The sequence below is a fragment of the Passer domesticus genome, chromosome 5 (genome assembly GCF_036417665.1).
Source record: "Passer domesticus isolate bPasDom1 chromosome 5, bPasDom1.hap1, whole genome shotgun sequence".
Lineage (NCBI taxonomy): Eukaryota > Metazoa > Chordata > Aves > Passeriformes > Passeridae > Passer > Passer domesticus.
Window position 1 is genome coordinate 75,462,171 of NC_087478.1, and position 27,845 is coordinate 75,490,015.

At 41.1% G+C, this 27,845-nt stretch overlaps 1 protein-coding gene and 1 long non-coding RNA gene across 4 annotated transcripts in view; one reads left to right on the top strand and one right to left on the bottom strand.

Annotated features, from left to right (window-relative positions):
• Positions 1–27,845, bottom strand: part of LOC135301016 (Krueppel-like factor 16) — a 263,897-nt gene that overhangs the window by 154,852 nt on the left and 81,200 nt on the right. Inside the window, exon 4 of the mRNA XM_064421136.1 lies at positions 1,916–1,979. The gene's annotated coding sequence lies outside the window, so the exon portion shown is untranslated. The remainder of the gene's footprint in view (positions 1–1,915; positions 1,980–27,845) is intronic.
• Positions 6,214–27,426, top strand: LOC135301015 (uncharacterized). Of its 3 annotated transcripts, XR_010362770.1 has the most exons (7): positions 6,214–6,445; positions 7,020–7,539; positions 22,184–23,319; positions 23,464–23,565; positions 23,873–24,050; positions 26,333–26,545; positions 26,985–27,426. It is a non-coding gene; the product is annotated as an uncharacterized LOC135301015 (long non-coding RNA). The 3 variants fall into 3 exon arrangements; XR_010362768.1 differs by lacking the exon at positions 23,464–23,565; XR_010362769.1 differs by lacking the exon at positions 23,464–23,565 and having other exon boundaries at positions 27,084–27,426.

Here is a 27,845-nt window from a genome sequence, read left to right on the forward strand (position 1 = left end):
TGATATGAAATTCATACAGCTGGCAATCCCCTCATTGTCTTTCCCACATATTTCTATGCCACACTTTTATTTACTCATCCTCAGTCTGCGGTTGCACTGTCTCACAGGTCACCTCTAAGTGTCAAAGCTGGTGCTAATGTGGTGACAGCAGGAAGGGCGTGGAGGGGTCAGGCTGATCTAGATCTCCATACCAGGAAAGAAACAATTTTTCTCCTGTGTCTCACCAGTTTCCTACCCTGGGTTCATCTCCAGGCCCCTTTGTGCCATTGCACCCTTCCAGCTTCCACTCCAGTGCCTTTCAGCTCCTGCACAATCCAGCTCTGAGTGCCACAGGGACAGGAGAAGCATGGTCACAATTAAACCCACTTCTGTTTAGGTTTGGTATTGTTAAGGGTACAAAACGGAATTGGTGTGAAATACAGCTCAATAACAACATTGGCAAGGGAGGTATTTCTTATATGGGACAGCCCTAGGGCTCCTGATTCCACTACCTCTGGCATGGCCAAGGAATTCAAAATGCCCTTTGTCAGGTGCAGCTGCTCTGTGTGTGCCTTTGACTTGAACTTCAGCAAAGGGACAAACAAACGGAGCAGTCAAAAGGAGACTGTCCTCCACCCCAATTCCTCAAAGAACCCTTGCTCAAAGAACTACTTGTGTTCACACTAGAAATATCCTGTAACTCCTGTATGTAGCAGCAAAAGGATCAAGCAGTGCCATGATTTCTGCATTAATAAAATTAAATTAATTTCAAATAGTGTTGTTAGAAGCCATCTGCTCAGAGGCCACATTTCATTGTGCTGTTAGTCCACATGGATGTATACCAAGCAGTGAAGTACTATACAAAATTCTACAGAAGTTTAGGTTTTAGATTGCTAAATGCTTTTTAAAGAGTAACTATTTTAAACTTAATTGGTTATGTACTTAAAAACTTTAATTGCAAAAACTATAATCAGCATGTACTTTTCTGAGAATCTGAATTCAATGAGAGCAACTGTTCAGAAGTATTTCCTATTTTAATGGATCAATGAAAAAGTACTGAGATAAAATAACAGCATGGGGTAAGATGAGGAGTAAAGCTACGCTTAGTGGGACAGTACATCTTTGTGCTGAGGCCCATGGGACAGATAGCATAGCCAGAACTTTTCATTGTGAAAAATGGTCACCATCACAAGGGGATTCTTCATTACAATCTGGCATGTTCTTGGCTTTTCCAACACCATTTTCTCAGTACGAGAGAAGAAGATTACATATTTGTGTCCTGAAGTAGGGGATAGAAGGGGGCACATTAAAGACAATAAAAGCAAAACTCTTTTTTCTGGTCTTTCAAAGATTTGAAAGGAGGAAAATATGGGTCCTTTGCAGGGATCCAAGTTCTGTTTGCTAACTGAATCTGTCTTTTCAGTTTCCCACTATGCCTTAGTCAGAGCAAGAGGTGGGCAGAGATGAGGCTTCCCAAAAATTCTTCTGTCCCAGAACTGACACCAAGAGTCTCTGATTCCGTCCTCCTGCCTCCATCACAGAACACTCCTGGCAGTGACCAGCCTTTGCAAACTCTAGCTCCTGGTCACACTGTTTGGTTTTGGACCTCAGCTGGGAGGAAAGGCAAGGAACACAGCATAAAAAGGCAATCCTGGGATCAGCCAACATCCATGTCAGCGAGCTGCCAGTGCCACATCTGCACAGGCAGACACTGACAGGCTGGCACGGCTCCTGGGACATGGATGAGGAGGGAGAGAGGACAAGCTCCTTGGGATAAGGGCCTCTCCTGGCACAGGGATAACCTCCCTGGTTGGCAGTATCAGGGCATGTAAATACTTGTAAATCCCTGGCTTTTCTGGATGGCTACAAATTGCATAATAACACAACGAGGAAAAGAGCCATTTGTTCTAATACTGAAATATCCCATGTACCTTACCTCCTTCAGAGTTTATTCCTGGGGCCTGAACACAGCCATCAGCCCCGAGGCAGACTAGCAGGTGCTGAAAAACACAAGGGGAGAGAGTCACTGATCATAAGATCAGTGTTGGGGAAAAAAAAAAAAAAAAGAGAACAAGTAGAGAAAAACTAAAGTACCAGGTAAGAAAATCCCATGTCCTTTTCCCACCTTAAAATAAAGCAATTCTCCAAGGCTGATTTATTATTTTTGCTCTCTAGAAAACTTCAAATTCTAAACAACCTTATCCATGCGGTCTCTCACACTGCACACCTAATTAAAAGATTTGTCATCATCCAAAATTACTGTGATATATCAGTGTTCTGCTTGCACCTTTTCTGTGGCACTGAAATCTCAACATACAATTTCTGTATTTCCCCTCAACTATTCAAAACCAATTCCACAAAACAAAACCAAACTAAACCAAACCCAAAAATCCACCTATCGATTGTGGCTGCAACTGCCAAAAAAATCACTGCAGTCCAGGACACCCAAGGGCATCCAAGCTGTGCCTGCAACTTTGGCTTTCACTTAGGAGTGATCCAAGGGCTTTAGGAGCTGGTGGAAACCACACCAATAAAAGCACGAAGTAACGTAACAGCTGCGTTTCCGACATTAGCGTTTATATAAATACAGCATCTTTCACACTAGGTCAGAAAACAGTGTGTATTTTTATAAAAATAAATCTGTTTTCGACAGCAAGCAAACCATTAGAGACTCTTCAGTTTGTGTGCTTCTCACCTCCTTAAAATTCCAGAAACAACGGAAGAGCACATGCGGATGTACACACACACACACACACACACAAACACTCACTCACATGTGTCAATTAGAAGAAAAATGCCAAGAAATTATTAATGTGGTATATCTGATACACTATGAATGAATTAGTCACTTCAAAGAATAAAAAAATTGCCAAAAAGAAAGCTGTTTTGAGTGCATCCTGTACCAAAACACTCAGCAGGGTTTCAGAGAAAAAGATAAAAGAAAATTTTATTACTCTAAAATAAGAATATAGTTACATGTTTACAATGTAGCTGAGATGCTTTGTTTCTCTTTATCTTTTTTCAGAGCTAGCTACAAAGAAGCTTCCAATAGTCTACATCACATCCATGATTATGAAGATACTTAAATCCCAAAAAGGGACTTATTGAATTACCCTTTGATTACACTGAATGTTTCACAGTCAGATCACTACTCACCTGCATCCAGAACTTAATGCTAAAGGAAATAATTTGTGAATGAAAGAGCTATTTTGTCACATGCAAAGTGCTTTATGCCTTGCAAATTGTTGGGAAAAAAATAGGTAAATCTTCCACCCCTCAACCCTGCTGTAACTCTAATATGATTGAATACAGGTGCTAAAACCATAACATTTTAGTACCCAAGAGTCATAACTGAGATGCTTGTAAGTATGAAGGACATGAGAAAGTTAGAAAAAAAAAATTGATTCAGATAAAAGGCTGCAGCTAAAAACGTGGAAATTGCTTTTCTCTGCATCTTTGTACCCAAACCTTAGCAGTGCCTGGAGATGGTGGGATTCAGCCTATGGTTTCACTGGGTGGATGGTCCTCACTGAATCGCTGTATTAAATATTTATTTGTTCATTTTGAAGCTAAGATTCACATTAGATTTCAGAGCATGACTACATTTGCAGTCAGGTTATCATTGCTCCTTTACTAGATACTAAAGCCATAGAGCAGTATGTCTCTAATTGTGGAAAACATTCTTAATAAATCAATCATGGTTGCATTTTAAAAATTATTTTATGAGTGGTAAAATATTTTGCTTAATAAAATAGTCAAAACTGACTGAAATATTTATTTAGCAAAACACATCAATCTGTTTTTTTAAAAGTCAAAAACCCTCCAACCAAATTATGATGTGTTCTTCTTAGACTAATTTCCAGCAATTTTATGCTGTTTGCACCACATTAGTAGTTGTGTAAGCTGAAAAAGAAGGTTTTAACTAATTTTTTTGGTGTTTACTAGTATTCTAACTGGAGTCTTTTTAAATTACTCCAGACTATCTTCCCCTCAATACTTTATGTGATTTTTAAAAATGCTTATTTCAGGACTGCTTTTTCCCCAAAAGGTTTAATATTTTGTAAACATTTCCATGTAAAACACGCTTTTGCTCTCTGCACGCTCCTTACCCAAGATGGCATTTAAAATAACGTTCCCAACTGGATTTCCAGGGGTCAGATGCAACTTGGCAAGAGAGAAACAATGAGCTGATTATACCTTTGCGTTTGGTTCGGGGCGATTGTTTGCAGCCAGCGCAGCTGAAGAGTTAAAGCCATGTGCTGAATTTAAATCTATAAACATGAACGATGGTGCCAACTTGGCAGCGAATGCTGCATTCAAAAGGGACGGGGCTCCCTGGCTGCCCTGGCGGAGGCAGCAGGAGGAGGGGGAGCTGCTGCCTCCCCAGGCTGCACAGGCGATGCCCCCAAACAGCCCCTACTTCGCAGAAAGACTCTTTGCAAGAGAACAAGAAAGGTCACAGTTTGCATTTCAATGAGCATATTAAAAGGAGATCTGGCATTATTTTATTCCTTCATAAGAAAATTCTCAGATCTCAAGCTACAGCTATAAAGATAAGTGGGTTTTGTAACTGAGTTAAAATCAGTCCAGCTCAAGCGGGGCTTACGGGTTTCAGGGTAATGGGCTACAGTGAGGCAGCCTGGAAATGAGATGTCAGCTCCCAGCAAAACTGCAATAGTATCCTGCACAATGCGTTCAGACACACCATTTAAAATTCAAAATGCAGCTTGGAAGGAATCGAATTACAGTGGATAAATCTATATTTCATTTCAAGAACTGCAAAAGGCCATACCTTCTCGAAAACTAGAGGATGAAAAACAAAGCTAAGGAAATGCTTTCTTTGGGAAATACAGTCTTTTTTAGTGCATGTTTTAAGCTTTGATTCCAAGCTCTCAAAAGATCAGGCTGTTGGTGATATACCAAAGTTTTCAGGAGATATCTTTATGAGTGTACATTAAAGCTATATGAACGGCTTTCAATTTTCTGAATCCTAAAAGATGCCAACGCTTTGTCAGTCTGTACACAAATGAAGGTCTCCACACCATCTCTGCATCTAACTAAGCAGAAAACATTTCAGGATGCAACCCAAACATACCTAAATAGAAACAGGAAGAAAAAAGAGCACCCAAACCCAAACCAGAAGGGAGATTAAGCTAATGCAATGTTTTCTGTTAAAGGACAAATGTCATCTTTTATTCAGCTGGACTCTTTTTCACAGAAGAGAAAAAGCCGGCAGCACCCCAGTGCAGTGGTGAGCAGTGCCCTCTCACTGCCTCCAGACGCACGGACATTTGATTTGCTGCTGATTAGTGTGGGCAAAAGAGGGGGGGGAAAAGCTGGCATCAAGTCACATCCTCCATCTTAGTCCCAGCTGGTACCAAGCTCCAAAGAAACAAAGCGACTTCAGACAGTGCGATCATATATTCATGACCAAGAAGAAATATAAAAACCAGCACGTTTGAATTCCTGACAACCATAGAAGAATAGTGCATTGGCATGTTGAATTTTTCCAGCCAGCCTTTGCTGACCTATAAACCTTTGTGACTGGAACAAATGCAAATAGAGCTGACTTGCCTCCCAAACTACTGAAGGGTATTCAAGCCGAGTTGTGTCTAACAGGCTAACAATAACCCACTGTCCCACCCATGCAAAACACACAGTCTGGGAAAAACAGCTTTAGAAAAGCACTTGACGGAGACATAAAGCACAGACTATGCCAGAAAAAATGCGCCATCTTTCTTTTTTTTATTCTTCACCTAAAATTCCACAATACAAAGTAATATGGAGTAAAATTATCTAACCATTAAAAGGAGAGCGCACAGTTTTAAAAATAGGCTGGAAATTGGCAGCTGAAAAAATCAGGGACTGCACTGTCTGAAGTCCCATCAGCCACCAAATTTCATGTCCTGAAAGCAAACTTACAGTAAATGACAAACCTAAAAAATGGTTGTATGCTTGTAGCAGTGGGGAACAAAGCAACATGGACCCCCTTATGTATCTGAAGGCAATCTCTTTATTGTAAAAATTGGTCCCTTTTTATATCTTTAATTTTAACCTGACATAACTGAAACCAAACCGAGACTTAACATAACAGAAAGAAGACACCCATTGGCTGGCTCAGCTGCCATGCTGCCCGCCATACATCTCCCAGCCAATCAGCTTCCTGCTCATACGCTGTCCAAGCATTCCTTCAGCCAATCAGCTTCCTGCTCATACGCTGTTCACGCATTCCTCAGCCAATCACAATCTCACTTCCACTGCCTCTCTCCTCACCCATAATGGCCTCTCACCCCTCATCCACCTCCCAGCCCTCCAGCCTGGAGCTGTGCCTTTCCCGTGGAGCCTTCTCATGACCATGAGCCTCAACCACTCTATGCATTATGACCCCGTATCCTGCACATGCTAACCAACTGCATATTAGCACTGAACTAACTACACTTCAGGAAAAGTGTATCCAGAGGAAAAGGTCTGCTGGACTACAAAAATTCCAGGATATTTAAGTGATCACTATTCCTGTGTTTTTGCTCAGTGAAGGGAGATGGCTGATGGTATTGACTACTCCAGGTTCCATGCAGGCCCAAAAAAAAACTTCACTTGAGGAAGATCCAACTCTCCAAGACACAGTAACCCAGCAAAATCTTTTCCAATCAGAAAGGAAGCAAGGCACCACTGCAGGGCATTTACTCAATGAAACAATTTCTCTTCATGAGGGAGCTAAAATAGGGTGGCTCTTTTCCAAAATATTTGCATGTCCTTGTTGTCCTTGTATTTGACTGAGTACAGGTCTGTGACTGAATGGGACCAAGCAGCCTTCCCTTGGCCCACCTTCACCAGAGGCCAGTTAAAGCAGCCTAAGTCCCTGTGCAGATGGAAAGGGTTGAACAAGAGCACAGGAATGCAGTGGGAATATGGTGCTACCTCAGTGCTCCTGCTGTGTTAGGCAGAGCCACTAGAGATGGAGTCTGGCCCTAGACTTCAGCCTGAGCACTTTCACCTTATCTGATAAATGTGTGTTTCTCATTTATTCTCCCTTAATTCAGGTATTCATCCCTCTAATTCCCTGAAGCTGTGGATGTAAGCAATGAAGAAAAAGGGGCACCACATGATGAGCACTCAGATCACCAGCTCACTGCTGGAAGCCTGGGCTGAGCAAACTCCTGGAACTCAGTCTGGAACAGAGATTTAGTCCCCAGATCTCACCTTCCTAAAGCAGAAAGGATCCAGGTCAGAGCATCAGCCCTACAAACAGATGCCATTAGTCTTTTTGCATTCAGCAAACTACTTGCGTGTCTAAAATTGATTGTGTGCAAATGCTTGGATTCTGAGCATGACAGATACATATTTGAAACTTTTTCAACATCTGGCTTTTAAGAACAGACTGTTAAGGAAAGCTGAGAAGATTTGTCTCAAGTTTCCATTAAAGCGCGTATGACATACAACCATTTCATAAACATTCCCCCATTCCCTCATGAAAAAAAAGCAGAGACAACTGGCGGCCAGAATAGCTTAAAAGATACCACAAAAAGAGAAGCTCACATTCCCATCACCTGGGAGAAAAAGGTAAGGCAGAACCCTTGTAAGAGGATAGTGAATTTGCACAGGAAGAGGGAAGTCTCTTCTGGGCCAAACATCCGTGTATGTGCACATTGGGAGGTTTAAAGCAGAGTCTGGCTGCATGTGGAATCACTGCAGAATCTCTGACTTACATGCAGGGACAGATGCAAAAGATGCCCCAAATAGGTAACATATCTGTGGGGAATTCCCAGCAATGAACTTAAAAACCTGCCATTTTGGCATGTTCCTTCTGAAAGGAGATCTGTATCCCCATCTCTCTTGGACATCCAGGAGATTTGGGCTTGCAGCAGCCCACAGGGGGTTTAGCTGGAATTCCTTACATGAGTAGCAGCTGCCTCTGTTAGGAACCAAGTGTGACTTGCCTTTTGAGCTGCTTGTGCAGCCAGAAGAACAAGAAACAAAGATAGGAGTTGTCTTCTGAGGTGACAGAAGGCATTCTCCACCTCTTGAGCCATTACAAGAGGATCCTTGATGTCCCTGATGACCTCAAAAGGCAAGATGTAACATGCAGAGGCTGAAGCTTTCAATCCATGGGGTTTCATTATAAAGCAAAAACACATCCCAAAAATAAATTAAATTCTACCATGCTAAAATTGAGAATGGTAAGACAAAAGCAGGTATTTCATTGAAATTCACTGATGGTTGTCTCTTCCTTGTGTTTCTGAATTAATTTTGTATCCTCTAATTGTATTTTAAATACTTTTTCAGTGGCATTAGTATTGATCCTAATTTGTCCGGATTTGCAGCATTTATAGGCATTATGCAGCTAAAGCCTGTAGAAAGACAAACAGGAGAATAGGAAAGGCACACTCTTCCTTTGGTTTTTTTCAATTCATGTTTGCTGAAGGTGTTAGTGTTGCAGAATGTCAGAAATATTCTGCCATGTGATGAAATCAAGGATGAAGAATGAAGCCAAATTACCATTATTCTTGCTTAGAAACAACTAACAGATAGTTTTGCAAAAGCATAAAGATGTGTAAAAAGTCTCTTTTACATTTAATGTGATGCAGCAAATTTATTCTGTGGATTAAAAGGAGTTTACCTTTGAAGCATACCTTAAAATGCACTTTTATTAAATGGACTTGCTGCAGTGTGGAAAACAACTATGCTTTTTCTTTTTTAAAAATCTTTTCCTGCTACAGTTCCAAGAACTTGAAGGGTCACATGAGTTTCAAAAGCATTAACTTATCTAAAACTTTCATCTTATCCTTGCTAACTTTTGAAATATGGAAGCAGGCAGAGCACAGTTGAAAGGTGAGCTCCCAGCTGCGGCACTGCCCCGGTACAGGGCTGCAGGATGTCTCACACATTTGTTAGAAGCCTTTCGGAAATGCACAGGCTCTGTTTACTCAAACCAATCCAGTCTGACACAGAAAAGCCTGCCTCAGTCTCTCCTGGGTCAGGGCACTGCCCCGTGCACCTCCTGGCTATCAGTTCACATCACCTCCTCCATCTCGTCATTCTCAGGAGTGTTTGCTGTGGGGTGGAACTCGTTTTCCCAAAGGCCTGCTCCACAGGACAGCTCCATGACTGATTACGAGTAAACCTAATAAAGTAGTGGTAGACACCAGTTCCCTTCATTGTATTTTCCTGTCCTTGTTCTTTTTTTAAAAGCACTGAAAATTCTTACAAATGCCACAGACATGACAAAGCCATTTAGTTTTTCAGGGGTGGTGACAAAACCAACCAGTGGACCCACAGGGGACACTGTGAACACCCAGCCAGAAGAGCTTGAATTTATGTGACACTTCATATGTGTGTCATGGCTTACATGAAGCTGAACGGTGGGGGAAAAAAAGGCCTTCATAGCATTTTTTTAGAAACAGCAAAATTTCTCAGTGATTTCCCTTTTGCCCTTCTGCAAGAAGAATACCTGAGAAAGTGTTTTGGTCAACTGAACTTTAAATTCAGACTAAATGGCTTTTTCAGTCCAACGGTCTCTTGATTAAATTTCTTCACATGAGATGGGGAAGTTATCAACAGTAGAGATTAGATATACTACAAAAAGGTACTAATCAGAATGCTTTGAGTGCTATGAAAACATCAGCCAGCTAGGAAGGCCACAGATGAGACAAATGCAAACCCAGCACTAACAGGGCATACACAGGGAGGTTTATACATACTATAAGCTCAATAATTAATTCAGAAAACCACCTTTTAGCCTTTTAGGTCCACTGTCCTGAAACTCTTGGCCAGTGGTTTTCTATTCTTAGCAGGCTGTTGCTTTTTTTGAATCCCAAAGGCAGCACAGATTTTCCACCCATTGCTGTATGAAGATGACCCAGGGTTTCCTCCTGCCAGTCCCTACTGCAGCAGGGTGAAACTCGGCCCATAATCACAAGACCAGCAGAGGTTGCTGATTTTCTCAGCAGCACTTCATTTTAGACATGCTGAAGGACAGACACTTGAAAAAGAACCTTTCTGGAGAATTGCATTTGTTGTTGGCAAAGTTGATTTGGGTTAATAAAACAAATGGTTATCAGAGTTAAAAATCAAAGCCACATACCTTTGGACACCTCTTTTACTAACTCACAGCTACAACACTACCACCATGTCTTGGTTATACACAATAGAACAGCCCTAAGACCTTAATTCAGTGTCTGCCCTTGACTCAAATCAAGCACACAAGAGAACTTTCCCAAAGACCCAGAGTAGGGATGCCTCTGTTCCCATTTTCCTGCAGACACTAACTCCAGCCTGGAATGGACTCTCAGTCATTCTAGAGCTACTGACTCACAAAGTGTCTGCCAAATGGGAGATCTTCTCCAGCTTTGCTGACACATGAGGAGTACCTGTGCAGCCTAACATCCTCTGGGGCTTCCAGCCCATACATCTTTATGCTCCTTGTAGAATTTTCTGTGCTGTGGATTTGGAAGTCTCCTTTCTTTACAAAGAAAATCATCTCTGATAGACAGTTTAAGCATGTCTGATTAGTAAATGTGAGAAATCATCCCTGTTCCTGTGTTCCTGTGAGCTGGCAAGTTTTCTCATTCACTCATTGTTCAGCTGTAGTTTAACTCATCCCTATTTGAACAGAAGAGCATTACCTACTGTTGGGAGTTAGGATTTTTCCTTTAGTTTCTTTCTCTCATGGAATTTTGTCCCATCTGCTGCTTAGAAACAATAACGACTGGTAGGTACTTAAGAGAGACACAAAAATTGGCCAAAGTGGGGGTAAGGGTGCAGCTGGCTCCTCTCTTACCTGGGGGCTTTTCTCTTGAGAAGGGCAGAGTTACTGTGAGATTTGGCCAGGGGATGAAGGGCTGAGCTGGGCTGGGATGAGCTGAGCTGGGCTCCTCTCACTCTCTTGCTGTCTGCATCAGGGGAGGAAGGTTGAGCTCTTTATTATGGGGAGGATTCACTGCTGCAGGCCTCTATTGCTTCTTGCTTACCGTGGGTGAGCCTTTGCTCCTGAGAGTGGCCATTGCACTGGCACCCTGTTAACACCTCACCCCACTGGAAAGGCCCCTCTCCATCTGCTCGGGTGCCTCAGGGGAACACCCAGGGCCCCGAGCCCCTCTGAGGGAGCCTCTCCCGGCCGTGCTGGAGAGCCCGGCTGCCGCTGCCCAGCCCCGCCGCTTCCCTGCCCCTGCTCCGGGCTTTTCCCTACACTGAGACCCCACATCCCCTGCCTACAAGGACTGCAGATAAGATTTCATCCAAACCCAGCCTCAGAAATTGCTTAGCATTTGGAGAGTACTTTGGATTGAACTGTTATCACTGAGGTAGTTGGGTTTCCTTCCCCAGTCTAAAAACTGAAGATTATTTGTACCAGTCCATTCCAGAGAGCAGCCGGCTGCCATATAAACCTGTGCACACCTGGTAAACCTCTTGTAGAAAAGGGGCAACCCATACTGACACTGCATTTCTCAGAATATTATAAGCAAGAACCTGACAGAAGTATAAGTGACTAGTAAATTTTAAAAGGGACAGTGAGAGAAGGTATTCCTTCAGAAGGAGTGCCTTGGAAGGGTTTTGCTACAGGATTTGAGGTGGGAAGGCATTTTGGAACAAGAGGCATTGGTGAAGTTCTGTCAGATCGAGTTACACATGGTTAAAGATATAAAAGCATGGATCTCTGTATAAAAAATAGATGTTTATCAGGTGCAGCCAACTTAAAAGCAGTAGTTTCCCATTAATTTAAACAGCAAAACTTAGGGGGGGGAAATTTTTTTACACTTCTGATCAGATCATCAAAATTTACACCTTTGATAGTTCTAACATGGTGTAAAAATCTTGGGTTTGGCTTCTTTTTGTTTTGCATTTGATGCAACCCCTGCAGCTTGCAGTGGACACTGCTGTGTCACAGACAGTGTTTTCTCTGAAGAAAAGTTAAATTGGGTAATTTTTTTAGTTTAGTTTAGTGCACTAATTTCCAGGAAAGTATTTTCTTGGTTACATTTGGTAATATTTTTCTAAGAACATATGTATTCTTGATAGTGTTATACATAGCGTCTCCCTTGGGCCATTTGTCCGTATTTTGTAAGGCAAAGGGGACAATATAATGCTTTGGAAAAATGATTTGCTGCATCTCCCCAGGACAACAGTACACCTCATTCTTATCTCCAACCCAACAGCACGGGCAACAGCACAGAAATCCTGCACTGCTTCCTTCAAATCACAGGTGATCACAAGCATCTTCCTCCAGACTACTCTTTCTTCTGTGCTAACTATAACATAAACACACCTCATTAGTCAGCCCAAAGGTCAGTTTTAGGAAAGATGCTGCCATGCAGACCTGTGAGTGCTGGAGCCAGGATTCCCACAAGCCCCAGACCCATTACAGTAAGGCACCAAACTGTGTTTATCTATTCATACTTCACTGGTGCCACCAAGAAGGTTCCTACTTGAATCACATGACAGTGGGAGAGCAGATACTAAAATGGTTTGTACTGAGAAAGCTAATGGATCTTGAGAAATAGTGTGTTGTCCTATTACAGGGGCATTGGATCAAGTTTTGCTGTTGGCTTCAATGAAAGAAGGATCCAGCCTCTTAATTTCTGGTTTCTGCTGTAAATCATCAATTATATATCAGAGCTTTAGGAACCTGAAATAAATGTTAAGAGATCTGCACAATTATTATGAGACTCACTTGTGTGTGACAAGGGAGACAAGTCTTTTTGATTATTCAGTCAATTAATTAAAGACGTTTCTTGTGTTCTGATGCTTTCTCCAATATTCCCAAAAGTAAGTTCATGACTGAGGTAAAAGACTCTTTATTTTTAGGAACATGGTCAAACCCCGTGTAAGCAGCGGCACTGTCACAGCACAAAGTGGGAAGCACACAAGGTTATATGCCGAGTTGTACAAAAGGGTTGCCTGGCCAAACCATTTGGAATGGATCATTAGGAAGTCTCCAAACGCTGCACTGAACAGAACAAGCAACACAATCCCCCTGATTGTTCTGCAAGGGGCAGTGTGAGCCTGCCTGCGAGGCGGGGGCAGTTCCCACGCCTGCCCTGGGCTGTGCTAAATCACCTCCCTCCTTCCACGGACCCGAGCTCAGGCTCTGTCACCGTGTGCTCAGGACACCCCAGCAGCAGGGGGGACATGCATTTCATATGCCTCATTGCCCTGGCAGAGGTGGCGATTAATAATATTTTCTGTAAATCAGCCTCACTTTTAAGAGAAGCATTTTCACTTCCAGGCTGTTCACTCACAGATGACAATGTAGAATAAATTTAAATTACTTTTTCTGAGATTGTGGCAGATCACACTAGAAACAACTGAAACCAGGAGAAAAGTAAAAGAATTCACATACTGACCCAAATTAAATCCCCAAATAAATACATGAGTTATGTCCCTCCTTATTCCAAGAACCAATTTATTTAGTTACTGCCAGTGCTGGGAAAAGCACAAAAAATACACACATACTCCACATAACCTTCTTGATTGTTTTATATTCAGACTTCCAGACATACTTCATACTTTTATCTAGTCCCAAAATGAATCTACCTACATAGCTGATTTTTTTTGAGGAAACTAAAATATTGGTATAGACAATCTTCTGGATGGTTTCAACTGCTGTCTTCTCTTTTGTGCCTTTTAACTTAGCATTTCTGTACACTTTTCTAAGACCATTTAAAAAAGACATTAGCTAAACTGAGAACTACAGGGATGATCAGACATTTAATACATTCAATATGCCAGTACCCTCAAAACCTACAGGAGTCTCAAAAATCATTCTACTTTGACATGAACACATTTTCCTCAGCAAGAAAATTTGTGGGAAGTTTATTCATCCTTTCCTTGCTTATTTTTTGTGTAACACAATAGAAACAGAGCCTTGCCTTCTCTCTGCAGCCTGATTATCTTAGCTCACTTCTCCATTCTGCTTTTTACAGGGTGATTTCATGCTACTACATTGATGTTTTCTTGTGGTTTCATTTCTAGCACAAATACCTAAACCACACGGATGTATGAGACAATTCACAGTGGTGCTTCAGGAGCATTGTAACAGGCTTTGAAGGAGACTTTGAGTTTCTGAATCTGAACTGATTGCATCTGGATATTGGATGTGCTGGAAATTTCACTTATCCAGGCCCTGACTAAGAAGGATGATCTCCTTCAAAAAATATGACCCTAAAGGGCTTGGCAATGTCCATTCCACTTAAAGAGTGTGGAGCTCCAAACTCTTGAGTTGTCTGTTCTTGTGTTGGGAAACAGCCCCTCCTACCCAAGGGAGCGTGGCCTGACAAAAAGTGCATCGAGATAATAAAGTGCATTCCACGTTTCAAAAAAGGGCAGATAGAAATATTTCTAGCATAAATTAATGCTGCATTTTGCTGTAAGAAAGTGTGATGTAAAAGGATGTTAGACATTTACCTCCTTTGTATTGTTTTCATCTTGAAATTTGGACCAAAGAACGAAGCTCAAAAGCAGTATATTTTATGTATGTGTGTGTATAATATAGGGCTATCACAATGCCTTCAGACTGAACCTGTAATTCATTAATAGAATACAATGACCTGTATTAATCTGTGGCTTCTGTTACAGTTTTTATAAGCAGCCACAACAAACACTGGCACTATACTTAAAAGCATTAAGGGATTTACCAGACTGTCCTTGGAACTTATTGAAATTTGGTTTGATTTGGAGAAGAAATCTCACCACTCAAACACTTGAAAAATTTAAAATGCTTTGCAAAAGACACCATCAAATGCCAAAACCATTCAGTACTTACATGGAATTTCTGTTCAATAAGAAAGTATTTCAGGTCAATAAGAAAGTATAAGAAAATGTAGGCAAATGTTCATGGAGTCTTGGGAAAACAACGATGTAGTCTTATGAGAAAAGACAAATTTTTCATATTTATTCCTCTGAAACTGCCTCTTGGAAATTAATTCAGATACAAACCAAAAGGTATAAGAATTAATTTAGCACAGTGTGTATAGACTAGTGTTTACATCCCAATATTTGTATTCAGATACTGGAGTTGAGCAGATATGTTTTTATTATCCTTCCCTAAGTGCCCCTTTGCCTTACTTACACTTTTGGGGTTTTCCCTCCAATTTTAAAATGCAGACACCTGAGTAACGGGTGAAAACATTGTTTCACATCATCATTAATGAAACATTAGTTTGATGGAAGTTTGCTAAATGAAATTACAAGATTGTCACTTCTCCAGGGGCAGTTCCCTTCCTACAGATTATCTTGCTGCTGTCCTTGTGCCATATGATTAGAATGTATAGGATGAGAGACTTCAGATCATTTTACTGTCTGAACTTTGGGATAGCTTCCTGTGCATTTAAGGGCTCCACAGGCCAAGAAAAGCTGCTACAAGACAGACACAAGAGAAGCTTTCTCATTCCTGCTGCTTTAGTATAAAACTCTACATACAACTGACTTCTTAGTTAAGGCATTTAGCAAAACAATCACTCTCTGCACTGCATTGCCATCCATTTATCAATTGTTCATTTTTATCCCTTTACTTTCAATTAAGTGTCTAAAAAAACTGCCTTAATGAAAAATGTTATGCATATTTATAATCCCATGTATTCATAAATCTTTTTCATTGCTCTTTGTGCTTAAGAATGGAAGAGAGGTAATTTGTACAACAAGTTCTATCTGCACACTAAATATCCTGCAGAAGTCACACAGAATGGAGATGCTGTGGTAGAACAGCTTTATCTTTACCCTGCTAACCATGAGACCTCGAAACTCTAAAGCCCAGAGCAATGCAGATCATCAGAACTGAATGTCAATAAAACAGCAACACCACAGCTGACATTGTATCTTCTGCATATACATTGAAAATACCATGAGCTTTGATACTTTTCCTCTTTTACACTGTGTTAAGTCCTTTTCTAAAACCTCAGAAGTGAAAGGAAAACAGAAAAAAAAACATATAAAAAATTGCTAACTATAACCCTAACTATAATTTATGCTTTTATAAATGTGCAAAACTCGTTATTTGAATACTGTTGTCCAAACTGTAACTAGTAACAAGTGCCATGTGCCCCAAAACCTGGTACTTTCTCATCTTGCAGGAGACTTGTTTTATGTAGAACTTACAACATGCCAGTGTGCCACTGACTGCTGTGGACTCCTGGGCACTGGGGGAGAAATTCCACATACACAAAGGGGGAACAAAATGAAATAGCTCCCTGACAGAGACATAGATGTGTGTGTGTGTTTTGTTAAGAGTAGCTTTAAGGCACAAGAAGAGATGATGAGAGTTCTTTCAGAGATTGTGTATGGATGAACCAGGTACACAGTCCATGGCCAATCATGATTTATTTATGGATATTGGTGTGCACACATATACATGAGGACACTACATGCCCACACATCAGAATGAACTGGCATTGCAGAAGCACTGAAAAAATGGGATAATCCTGTTACTTGTGGCCCAAGAAATGTCTTCCATCCTCCTGCCAGTGAAACCTTGCCTTGGGGACAAAGCCTGATAATATTCAGTGAGTGTTATCCTCCAAGGGCCTTAGCCAGACATCACCATATTATATTTCTTAATTAACTCCTACCATCTCCATGCCCACTCCATCTAATTCCACACAGAACCGAGTGACCTAATCAGCCAAACCTGATGAGTTTCTTCTCCCATACACGTAAGAGGAAGATTCAGGCAAAATCATGACCACTAGGGAATACCATAGGAATTTGCCATCAGCACCTCTATCACAAAACTCGGACAAGTATTGAAGGGGAAAAAAGATGGAAAAGGTTTAAAGCTGTGATCATCCTTCTTTTCTGTTTATGCAGCACCTAGCACAATAAAATAGTGCCTCCTTATCAGCGTGTCAAATACAGAAATAGCTCTAAAATCCCTTCTGGACTAAGATGGAAAGCTCTGCTTCTGCACATTAATCTGTACTATTGCTGGAGTAGCAAAACCAGAATACATGGAACAAGAAGAATGGTTTTGCTTCTGATTTTTATTGAGAAATATTTAAATTAGAAAAACATAAGGGAAATGGAAGTGATGGTTTTAAGAATAATTTTTAATTATAACTTCCTAAATATCCATGAAGTACTATTATTCTGACACCTTGTTTTCAAAGGCAATCTAACAAGTGGTGCCACAGGTGAGATAATTAAATTAATTATCAGTACCATCAGGGATGGTACATTTCTGTTAGATGGGCAGATCTTACTGTGCCAATACTCACTGTAAGTGGGTCTCTGGAAACACATCTCTGGCTCTGAACACTGTGAGGCTGATCAAAATCTTGTATTATTTTGATTTTTCAACAGTTACACCCTTTGACTCCACTATGAGATTGGAAATGTTTATATACTAAAACAGAGAGTGAGAAAAATCTGCCCTAATGTAGTGATTCCTGTCCATGGAGCAGTGTGGCTATCACAACAGCCTGTCCTGGCATTTGGCTCTCAGAACAGTGGGAAACAGCCCTAAGAGGGGCCTAAAAGGTCTGAAGACACATCCGGGATATTGTCCCAGTCAGAAAATGAAGTCCTTTGACATTGAAATGCAAGAAAACAGCTATGTTCTACTCAAAATAGTGGGCAAGAGAGAAAGAGTTGACAAAATACTCAAACTGAGTAAAATAGCAAACATATTTGTTGTGTTCTCTGTTCCACATACCCTTAGAACCACATACTGAAACAGAGTAGACCTGTCTGTCATGGACGAAAAGAAGGAGCCAGAAAGGACCAATGAAACCAACTACAGAAAGAATCATGAAAGATTGCAGGTGAAATCAGATGTTAAAATATAAAAAATACAGAGTTACCTAATTAGAATCTACCTCCTCAGAGACTTTCTTACTTCCAGTGAGGAAGAACAACAATCCCATCTGTGCCTTCCTGCCTTGTGTGTGTAACATGCTTCCACTCAGCTTGCTTTACTTATGGGAGAGATCAGACCATGTGAAAACCAAATACTGGGATTTCCTGACTTGCCTGATACTGTGGTAAATTGTTCTCCAATCCTAACCAAATTAAAACATATTTCCTAATATGGAAAAAAAAAAAAAAGTTGAGTCTTCATGATTATAATGACAACAAAAGTTGTGTTCTGGAAAGGGTATGTACCAAAGACAAAACATGTACAATAGCTACATATAAAGTTGGAAAAAAGGACTTCTTCTAATCCATTCTTTAGCTTAAAAAGATTACTGAAAACATGACACTTGTTGAAGTACTACAGAATGTACTTTTAAAATGGCAATAAAATAATTTTCCTTAGCTGAAAGCTCTTACATGGTTACTGTTCATTAATTTCAGTTTAATAAGCACTCCCACAACAAAGGCTCTGCTGGGCTGGATCTGCCCAAGTTTGGCACAAAACACTGCACTAAAGAATTTAAATATGGCAAGTGTAGAAAAACCAAATAAAAAGTTTGTATTTGGGACTCTGGCTGAATAATAAAATAATAATAAATACAGTTTCTGTGAGTCAAGACCACCTTTTGAGAGCACGAATTTATCCAACATCTTTTGAGAATATGCTTGGGAGGAGCTAAGAAAAGGGAAGATAGTGATTGCGAGGTGAGGGAACAGGAGGGAGGAAATATTTAAGCCTGTCTCTTCTGGCAGCTATTACATCAGGGCAGCAAGCAGGTAGGTGTGTCTGGAGATCTCAGTGTTTCAGGGCACAAGTGAAAGAGCAGCTGTGTCATGCACTGCTGTCACTTCTGACTTGGTGGAATAATACCTGACATGTTTCAAAAACAGCTGAATCTCCTATGGTGTATACACAGATTTTTTTCAAATGTATGCTAAAGCTGATTGTCACATCTCAACCCTTTGCTCATAAAGAAGTATTTTGTCAAGTGGGCTGGAAAAGTCTATTTATGTTTATTTCACAACCCTAATGTTAAAAAGAATGAGTTCTGTTTGTGCAGTACTCCAAACATGCCATATTGCAAATAAAGGCACACATCACTTGGGAGCCTTGGTCATTCAGGCCAGGAAGGTGCAGGTGCAGAACTGGAGGTGAGAGCTACTTCTCAGCTTTGCTCTCAGCACCTCTGCTGCCCAGCAAGCATGCTCCTTATTGCCATTGTGCTGCCCCTTGTCAGGTTCCCAGAGGGAACAGGTCTCTCTGGAAAACTTTGTAAAGTGCTGCCTCACAGCTAGCCTGTTCAACAGTACCCTGTTGGCATGGAATGCAAGTTGGCTCAAACAGTTATTATTAAAAAAAAATCCAGTGTATCTACAAATTTGATTTCTCTTAGCTGAAACATAAGACACTCAAATTAAGAGGTCATGTGCTCCTCTTCATACCACTTTTCCAGAACAGAAGAGAAATGAAATGGCCTCAGGCTTTGGCCAGAAGGGAGCGACAGAAGGGGCAAAGAAATTTGTTTGTTCAAATACACCATTTATCATGCTTTAATTGAATACAGCTCAGAAATTTCCCCAGAGTTGTACAGGGAGGACCAGAGTGCTTGCAATGAACGTTTAGGATTCACAGCCACAGTACTGTATCTTTTTATCAGCCCAGCATTCCTTAAACAGGCCACTAAATTAACCCCCAGGTGCTGACAATGACTGCTGTTTCACCCCAGTTTGCTCCAACCTGCTCTGTCCCACCCCATGGTCTCTGTAACATTATCTCTGCTCTGCCCTGGACTTCTCAGTCATTTAAGTCGTCCTCAAGCTGCTTATTGCCTAAATTTTGATCTTTATGGAACATGGAGAAAATATTCTCTGTCCAACAGACGTGTGAATTCAGTAAAGGACCAGTCTGTAACCCCTCCCTGCCCAGGTCATGCCCAATGGCAAAGACTCCGTGTTGGACTGAACCCAGCAGCTCACAGCTCTGCTCACAGGAAAGAAGGGAGGCAGCACGAACTGGCAAGATCAAAGCCTCTGAAGCTATTCCCTTCCCTCCAGTTTGTAGGAAAGGCAGAGAGGAACTGGCTTCTAACAGTCATGGAGAATTTTTCATAGAGAAAGATTAATCATATTCTCTCCATTAAGTGCCACCAGGGAAGCTGGGAGCTGTGGCTCCTGCAAACTCCATGTATTTTCTCAGACTCTGCTCCTCAAGCTGTCCACCTTAATTCCATTGGTTTACGTGTGCCTGGACCTTTTTCCTGTGCCAGCTGGTATTTACCCCCTGTGTGACACGCTGTAGATCAACTGACACAGACTATGCCCTCTCCCCACTTTCACACAGATTACAGACACTTATTACAAATAAACAAACAAAACCATGCTATGCAACCGATGTTCCTCTTTAATCATTGCATTTCTATGAAAGAGGAATGTAATAAAAATTATAAATAAATAAATAAACCACAGGGGGGTTTAAAAAAATATTTCTTCCAGTAGTTGTTATATTTATTCAATACTCTAATATGCTTTTTTACATACTGAACTGTGATGTAATTACTGTCTCCATAACATTGTGTTTCCATAGCTCAGGTTAAATTTCTCTTGAGGTTTATTGGAGTCTTTGCTCAGCAAGAAAGTGGGGATTGGCCAAAGTCCTGAGTGATAGGGATTGCAGTATGCAGTGACCTCCAGTTCTGCTGCAGCACCTCATCTTACTGCCCTGTGCAATCTTCTCCTCCCTTTAGCAGGAATGTTTTTAAACTTGAGCTCTTCATTTCCAGTTCCAGTGTCAAGGGACTAAATTTGAAAGAGCTTTGGCCTTCATTAGCACATCATCAGTACTAACAAAACCACAAGCAACAAAAAAAGCACATCAGCATGCTTTTCAGCACCGGCACTGGCTGACGTCTCCTCCTTCCCTGAGCTTTTTGTGTGTTGTGGGATTTTTTGTTGTTGGTTCTTTAATCAGTGAAACTAGACTATTGAGCTTTGGGAAGAAAAAGAGAGCCCGTCCTTTCATTTTATAATTAGTGGAAATTCAGTAGGAGCATTAACAGCTGTCTCTTTCAAAGACGCGCTCAGCATCATCTATGCACGAGTTAGAGCACAGACCGGGGAGAAATAGTAGCAACAACATGTCTCACACCCACCCTGGTGACACACTGGCCATCGCTTCTGACTAAGGGACAGCCCCAGCTTGTCGTTTGGCCAGGCTAATGGCTTTGTTTGGCTCTTTGCGAGAACACAACTTTTCATTTTTTACTTTCTGATTAACAATGTGGAGGAGAGAACGCATGAGAGCAGCAGACAGAAAGACAGACAGAGTGTCCCACATGATGAGATCAATTAGGCAATCATTTTGGACATGTTCAGACAAAGAAGGTGGTCTCCTTGGAAACTGCAATCACATGCACACACACTCAGAATAACTTCTCCCACATTCTATTCTCTGCTCGGTACAACAAACTTGGATGTAAGCTCCGAGGGACAATCGCACACCCAGTGTTGACAGACTTGTCAGCATTTCCAATGCCTCGGAACAGGCCCCCTGCTCTCCTCGCCGACAAATTTACCAGAGTCTGAGGGATTAAAAAGCATAACAGGAGGGTGACAAGGAGGGGCCAGGCAGAGCTACCAGTGTTTAAAGACAAAAATTACAACGTTTTGGAAAGCAAAATGGTATAAAAATACCTCTTAAAATCTTGAAAGGCTTCAGAAAACTCTCAAACATAAAATCTAACAGTTGGACAAAGTTACATGCCCAACAGTAAGCTTACAACTGGGACAAAGAAAAAAGTCCAGCTACTTAGTAATTTTTTTTTCAACTTGAAAAATAAAGGAAAAAGTTTTTTCCTTTCCTTTTTTCAGACCCCACTGTTCTTATTTACCAAAGTATTTTACCACTGAGACAAAGAAAACCCCACTCCCTTCTGCAAGACTGAGATATAATCTTTAATGTCCTGAGCAATAAAGTCATTACAAAAACAGGTCATAACTGTGTTAACTTTTGTACTGACAAAAGGTGGCTGTTTGAAAGAGAGAAGAGCACGATTAAAGTATTTTTTCAAGAAAGTACAATTATATAAGGTTAGACTCCTCCCAAATACAACGTTTCTGAGTCTTCTGTAACATTAGAAGACATCCTGGAGTTTTTACAATATTAAATAATCTTCACTGTACTAATTTCTTTGTATTAAAACTCTCTCTCACTAGAGTGTAACACAGTCAATTAATATAAGAGGGATATGGTACAGGGTACTGAGACCAAACACAAGCTGGAACACAGTTTAATGTAACAATAGGTGAAATATCTGCCATTGTAATACAGCTTCAATTAACCTCAAAATGAACTTCACTTTTTCAGGCAAAAAGACAGAATTTTGTAACTGGAAGCTTTAAAACCAAGCAGTGCCAACACAAGCAGAGAGAGAGCCAACTAACCCTGGAAGAGATCAGTTACTGGAGCTCCTGTTTCACCCTGTACAAAAGTTCCATATTGGAACTCCCTGGAACTCCTATGAGAAAAACTTGGAAATTAATGCAAAATAAGATAGTCTGACACACATATAGGACTGCAACTACCAGAGGAGCCCAAACCTGCCTGAGTAGCTCTGAACTCATCAGCTCATTGTTAACACTGGGACTAACAATGAAGGAAGATGAATTAGTCCTACACTCTGCACCAGTAATTACCCTGGTAAGGACATTCCCTTTACAAATGGACCTCCAGATGCCATACTAAGTTCTTCCTCTCTGAAAGCAGATGCAAATTACAGCTGAATAAATTACCACAAATGTTTAAAAACCTACAAAATACAGAGAAAACTGATCCAAATTGAAATTTTGAGCTAAAGCTGTGCTTTACAATCAGTAGGTCTAATGGAAAGGTTTACATAGGATTCTCTCCCCATTTTGCATCTCAAGGGAAGCATTAAAAAGGAGGGAGCACACTTATCCTCTCCTTCTGCAGAACAGCTTTTTGCAAAAGGTACGTGCTGCAATTTCTTTCTGAACCTTAGCCCAAGACTCCTTGTGAGCATATTTTTCTTGCAAGAAACTACATCAAACTGCAAAATCTCTACTCCTCTAGAGGTTCAGCTTCATGACTTCACCTGCTGGGTTTTGCAACTACAACACATCCTGTCTCTAAACTCCAAGGGGACAGGATTAAGAGCACAAATTCCTAAGTTCATAAAACTACAAACAAAGCATTTTCATCCAAGTAAAAAAGGCCAAAGGTTCAGGATTCCTACTGACTTCAGCAGGAGCCTTTTGGGCTTCTGAGATACCCCAGTCCCTGAGCCAGCCTTTGTCTATGATGTCACAGTGCATGTCATTTGTAATCTCAGAACTCGTACAGGGCATTGCTGTGTAGGGATTCACTGAAGGGGATTCTTGGACCAGTTTTACATAGCCAGCTCTGCCCACAGAAGAATAAATTGCTTGGTGGATCTTGCAAATTAGAGCTCTGTATGCTTTTAATAATGAAAATCTCAGAAGGTGAACTATAAATTCAACTTATTGTTTTCAAAATTAGTAACTGTAGGCATTTTATTCTTTTGCCCTGATTTCATGGAAACATTTTTCATACAGAAAGGTGGAAATAAAACCTAAAAATTATAGCACTCCCTTAAATCTTTCCAGGGCAGTTGGTCATGTGAAGGATTTGAGTTTTGCACAAGGGTGACCCACCCATTTCAGAGAAGCCTTGATGCAATCTGCTGCTCAGATCAGAAGTGCTCACAGGTGAGTCACCTGGGCAGCCAGATCATCAAAGGCATTTTCAGCGTTCTGCTTGGCAATCTGCTGCCTTACATGAATACAGGAGAGGAACATTCTGAGTGTTTGTGCAGGGATGATGCCACAGTCAAAGCAGATGTCTCCATCTCAGGGGCTGATGCAGCCCCATGGAAGCTCTGTCTTCCATCACTTCTTGGAAATCTGGGCTGCCAGGCTTCTTTACACCTCCCATTCTCCTCTAAATGGCTGACTCACAGAGATGGAAACATGACATTGACACTGTGGTGGGATCACTGCTTTTTCTTAATCACAGACACGTGGAGAAACGTGAAATGGGCTTAGCAGGCTGTTGGTGTTGCCAAAGAGTCAATCAGACGCTTTCTTGGACAACCCTCCTGGAGCTTGTGATGAGTCTGTGATGAGTCACCTGGACATGGTTCACTCCTACCCTCTAGTACAAGCCTGCTAAGAATTTCACAGCACTGGCCCAGGTAACCTGATCAGGTTGCTTTCTGCTTGCTTTCATTTTCTTGGACAGAAAAAAAAAATAAAAAATCAAGGATATCCTGATTTATGTCCAAAAAGAATTTTGTGTTGCTTCCCAGATAAGAAAAATTGAAGGTGCTTAATTCTGGATTGCTGTGATTGTGTTTACTGAAGGCAATGGAAAAAAAACCCCAAGTTCCATGTTTCAGTAAGCACTGGATCAGGCAAAGAGACATGGCATATCAAACCAGAAATATATGAGGGGCAATTTTTCTTGTAAAAAGCTAAGCTGTGAGTTAAATAACACACTGCCAGCTTTTAGTTACAGAAAGCCACTTAACAATGCATTTGAACAGATAAAGAGATGGGAGCTGAATTCCTGAAGAGGTGTTCTCCTTTGCTTTTAAAGATAGAGAAGAAAATACACCTAAAATTAAGGAAAGCACACCTGAACTAAACCAAAATTCTATAAACATTACTAAATTTTAGAATCATCACAGCAATCTCACATGTAAATCGTGCTGGTATTTTCCATTCCACATTGGCAAAAGGACACTTTTTGCTACATTTTTCCATTAAAAACATTAAAATATAGATATGAATTTCTAAATTTAGAAATACTTAAAATTACTAAATATGCAGATTTTGAAAAAGCAGCACAAGTTAAAATATGTAAATCAGGAGAGTAATTCAGGGAAGGAGGGAGGAAGAGAGGAAGGGAAGGATGCTCTTTGGTCTCACCATAAGATGGGATCCATTTTTCTCCCCTGTGGAAAAGTTGCTGAAGCATTGCCCAAGGCACAGATTTGTGTTGAACATGCCCTGTGGTGTAGAAACAGGCTCCAGGTTTAACCCCTCTGCCATATGAACCCCTTTGTTACAGCATTCCTGGTAAGTTCATGGATGTTCATGAGTTCAACAACTCAGGAGGTTTCAGGCAACATCTGCCCAGCACAGAGAAAGAATGATAAACTAGAATTCCTTTCCACCTGTGTAGAGCTGTGCACATTTCAATCAATTATTACAGAATCAAAGTATAACTGAGTTTGGAAGGGACCTCAGGAGCTCTCAACTCCCACCTCCTGCTTAATGCAAGGACAACTATTAGTTTGGATGAGGTTGCCCACAGCTTCATCTGGGTGAATCTTGAAATCCTTCAGTGGTGGGGATTCCATAACCACTGTGGGCAACCTATTCCATTGCTTGCTTGACAGAACTCATGAAAGATTTATTCCTTGCATCCAGTCTGAACCTCTTGTTTCAATTTATGATCATTGTCTCTGTAGTCTCTCATTTTTCCCTGCTGGGACTCCATCATCTCAATAACCTCCTCTGGAAACTGGAAGGCCTTTATTAAATCCCCCTTCCTTCCAAAGCTTTCTTTTGTCTGGGGTTAACAGAACCAGCACACTCAGCCTCCCCTCCTAAAAGAGCTGCAGCCCCCTGGCCATTGTGGTGGCCCTTCACTGGGCATATCAATGCTTTTCTCATACTGAAGGGCCCTAAACTGCCTGGAGCTTTCCAGATGAGGTTTGAAAAACTGTAGGTAAGAGGAATGATCTCTTCCCTCAGCCTCCTGACTGCTCCTGTCAGTGCAGCCAGTGTCACAGCAGCCCAGGGTGCTGCTGGCCATTGTCACTGCCATGGCACAGGGCTGGCTCTTGCTCAGCTCTCTGCCAACACCCCAGGGCTGTCCCTGCACAGCTGCTCCCCAGCCTCCACCACTGTAGGAGGATTCTAGGATTCTTCCCTCCCAGGCACATGGTGTTGTATTTATTCCTGCAGAATTCTGCAGGGTTCCTGCTGGCCCATCCCTCCATCCTGTCTAGGTCCCTCTGAGCAGCAGCCCTGTCCTCAGGTCTGTCAGTTGATCTCTCTAATTTAGTGTCATCTACAAACTTCATGAGCATGCCTCTATCACCTCCTCCAGGGCACTGCTGGAAGTGTCACACAGGACAAAAAGCATCCTGTGGTGCTCCTCCTGCCACGGGCCTCAGCTAGAATAAGAGCCATTAATCACTATCCTCTAAGCCAGAGCAGCCAACCACTAATTATGCATTTATTTGTCCACCCACCCAAATTCTAAATTGGACACAAGCAAATTTGTAGACCTTGTCCAGAAAGTCTTGCTGAAGTTAAATAAATGACATTGCCTGCTCTCCCTCATCCACAGCTTCATCCAGCTGTTTTATCCTAGAAGGCAATGAGTAAAACCTTGGTAAAACCATACTGAGTGTTTCCAGCCATCATTTCCTCCCTCCAAACTGTGTCTTTATTATTTACTCAGTGGCCCATATCCACAAGTTGGGTGCATGCAGAAGGTACCAGCCCAGGCTTTGTCACTGAACCAGCACAGAGGCTGCATCAAAAAATACTCTCAGCTCTCAAGCAGAGCCTGCTCACCTGCACTGTGCAAAGCTCTGCTGCTGCATTTGCCAGGATATTCAGCCCCAGCCACAAAGGAGAGTGTGTGCACCTATGGACAGATGTGTACATAAAGGTAAACCAGTCAGTTCCTTTTCACCCTCACTTGTCAAAATTCAGTATTCACTCATGAGTCTTTCAGACTGAGGTCAAATGTGCTTAGCTGAGGTAGTTTAAAGATACTACTACACTATGAATCTAATTGGAAAAAAAAAAAAAAAGTAAGACAAATAAACCATTTCCTAATGCTTCCAAAACACTAAACATTAAATGAGTCTAATATGTATTTACTAAGGACTACAATACACACTGCAGCTCTGAGGAAAATATCCCATTATATATGATGTTAACCACCAATGTGAATGTGGTGGTCCTGCTACAGAATTACAGACGAATAATGAAATCTCTCAAAACTAAAATGCATAGCAAAAAAAAGTACATGCTTGTAGAATTATTTCAGTATAAAATCATGCATTTATTTAATCCAAATTAATTTCTACATCCCTTTTCCACAGAGGGATGTTGCCTGAGATGAAAAGTAACACACTCAAACTTCTTTTAGCAAGGCTAATACCTGCATGCTCTTGAGACTGCATTCTTATTTCTGCTGGTAGGAGCTGTATAAATTTGTAATACAGGCCATCTGATAAGCATTTTCCAAGACTGCTTCTTCCATGTGAACAGAAATAAATTCTCAGCATCTGGATGTCATGGCATGAAGATGGTAATTGAAACTCTTGCTCAGTACAGTGAAGTATTTAGAGACAGCACAACATAATGGAAATTAGCAGCAGAAGCACGAAATTCCACAGGCTCCTGCAGCACATCTGACCAGGATAAAAGCTGCTGCCACAGAAGACAAACTGACCATACCATGGGCAATGCAGTATAAAGCCAGAGAAAGCTGACCTTACTCAACACACAAAGCCTTTCCAAATATCTGACACTATCACTAGGTACTGAGTTGCTTTTTTTACAGTTTAAATTTATAAAATCATTGTTGCATTGATAAACGAATAATTAAAAGAATTCATTCTCCTACCTGTATCATCCTTAAATACTGGGGAAAATAGAAGGACTACTTTTTGGGATATTCACTGTGGTATCTGCTCTCCTGACTTGAAGGAAACTGTATCTGAGAGTGAATTGTCTTGAAGTCCATTTTAAATTACAGTCACAGTAATGCAATTATTTGTAAACAGGTGAAAGTTAATTAATTTTGATGCTGCAAACCTACAAAACACTGACATGAACTTAATTTCACTTTCTACCTTATCTTCCTTTTCTCCTATTTATAGCCTTACTTTAAAATACACTGGGGACACTAGCTGCATTGTGATCAATGGCCATGGTTTGAGTTTAAAATTTTGGACTGC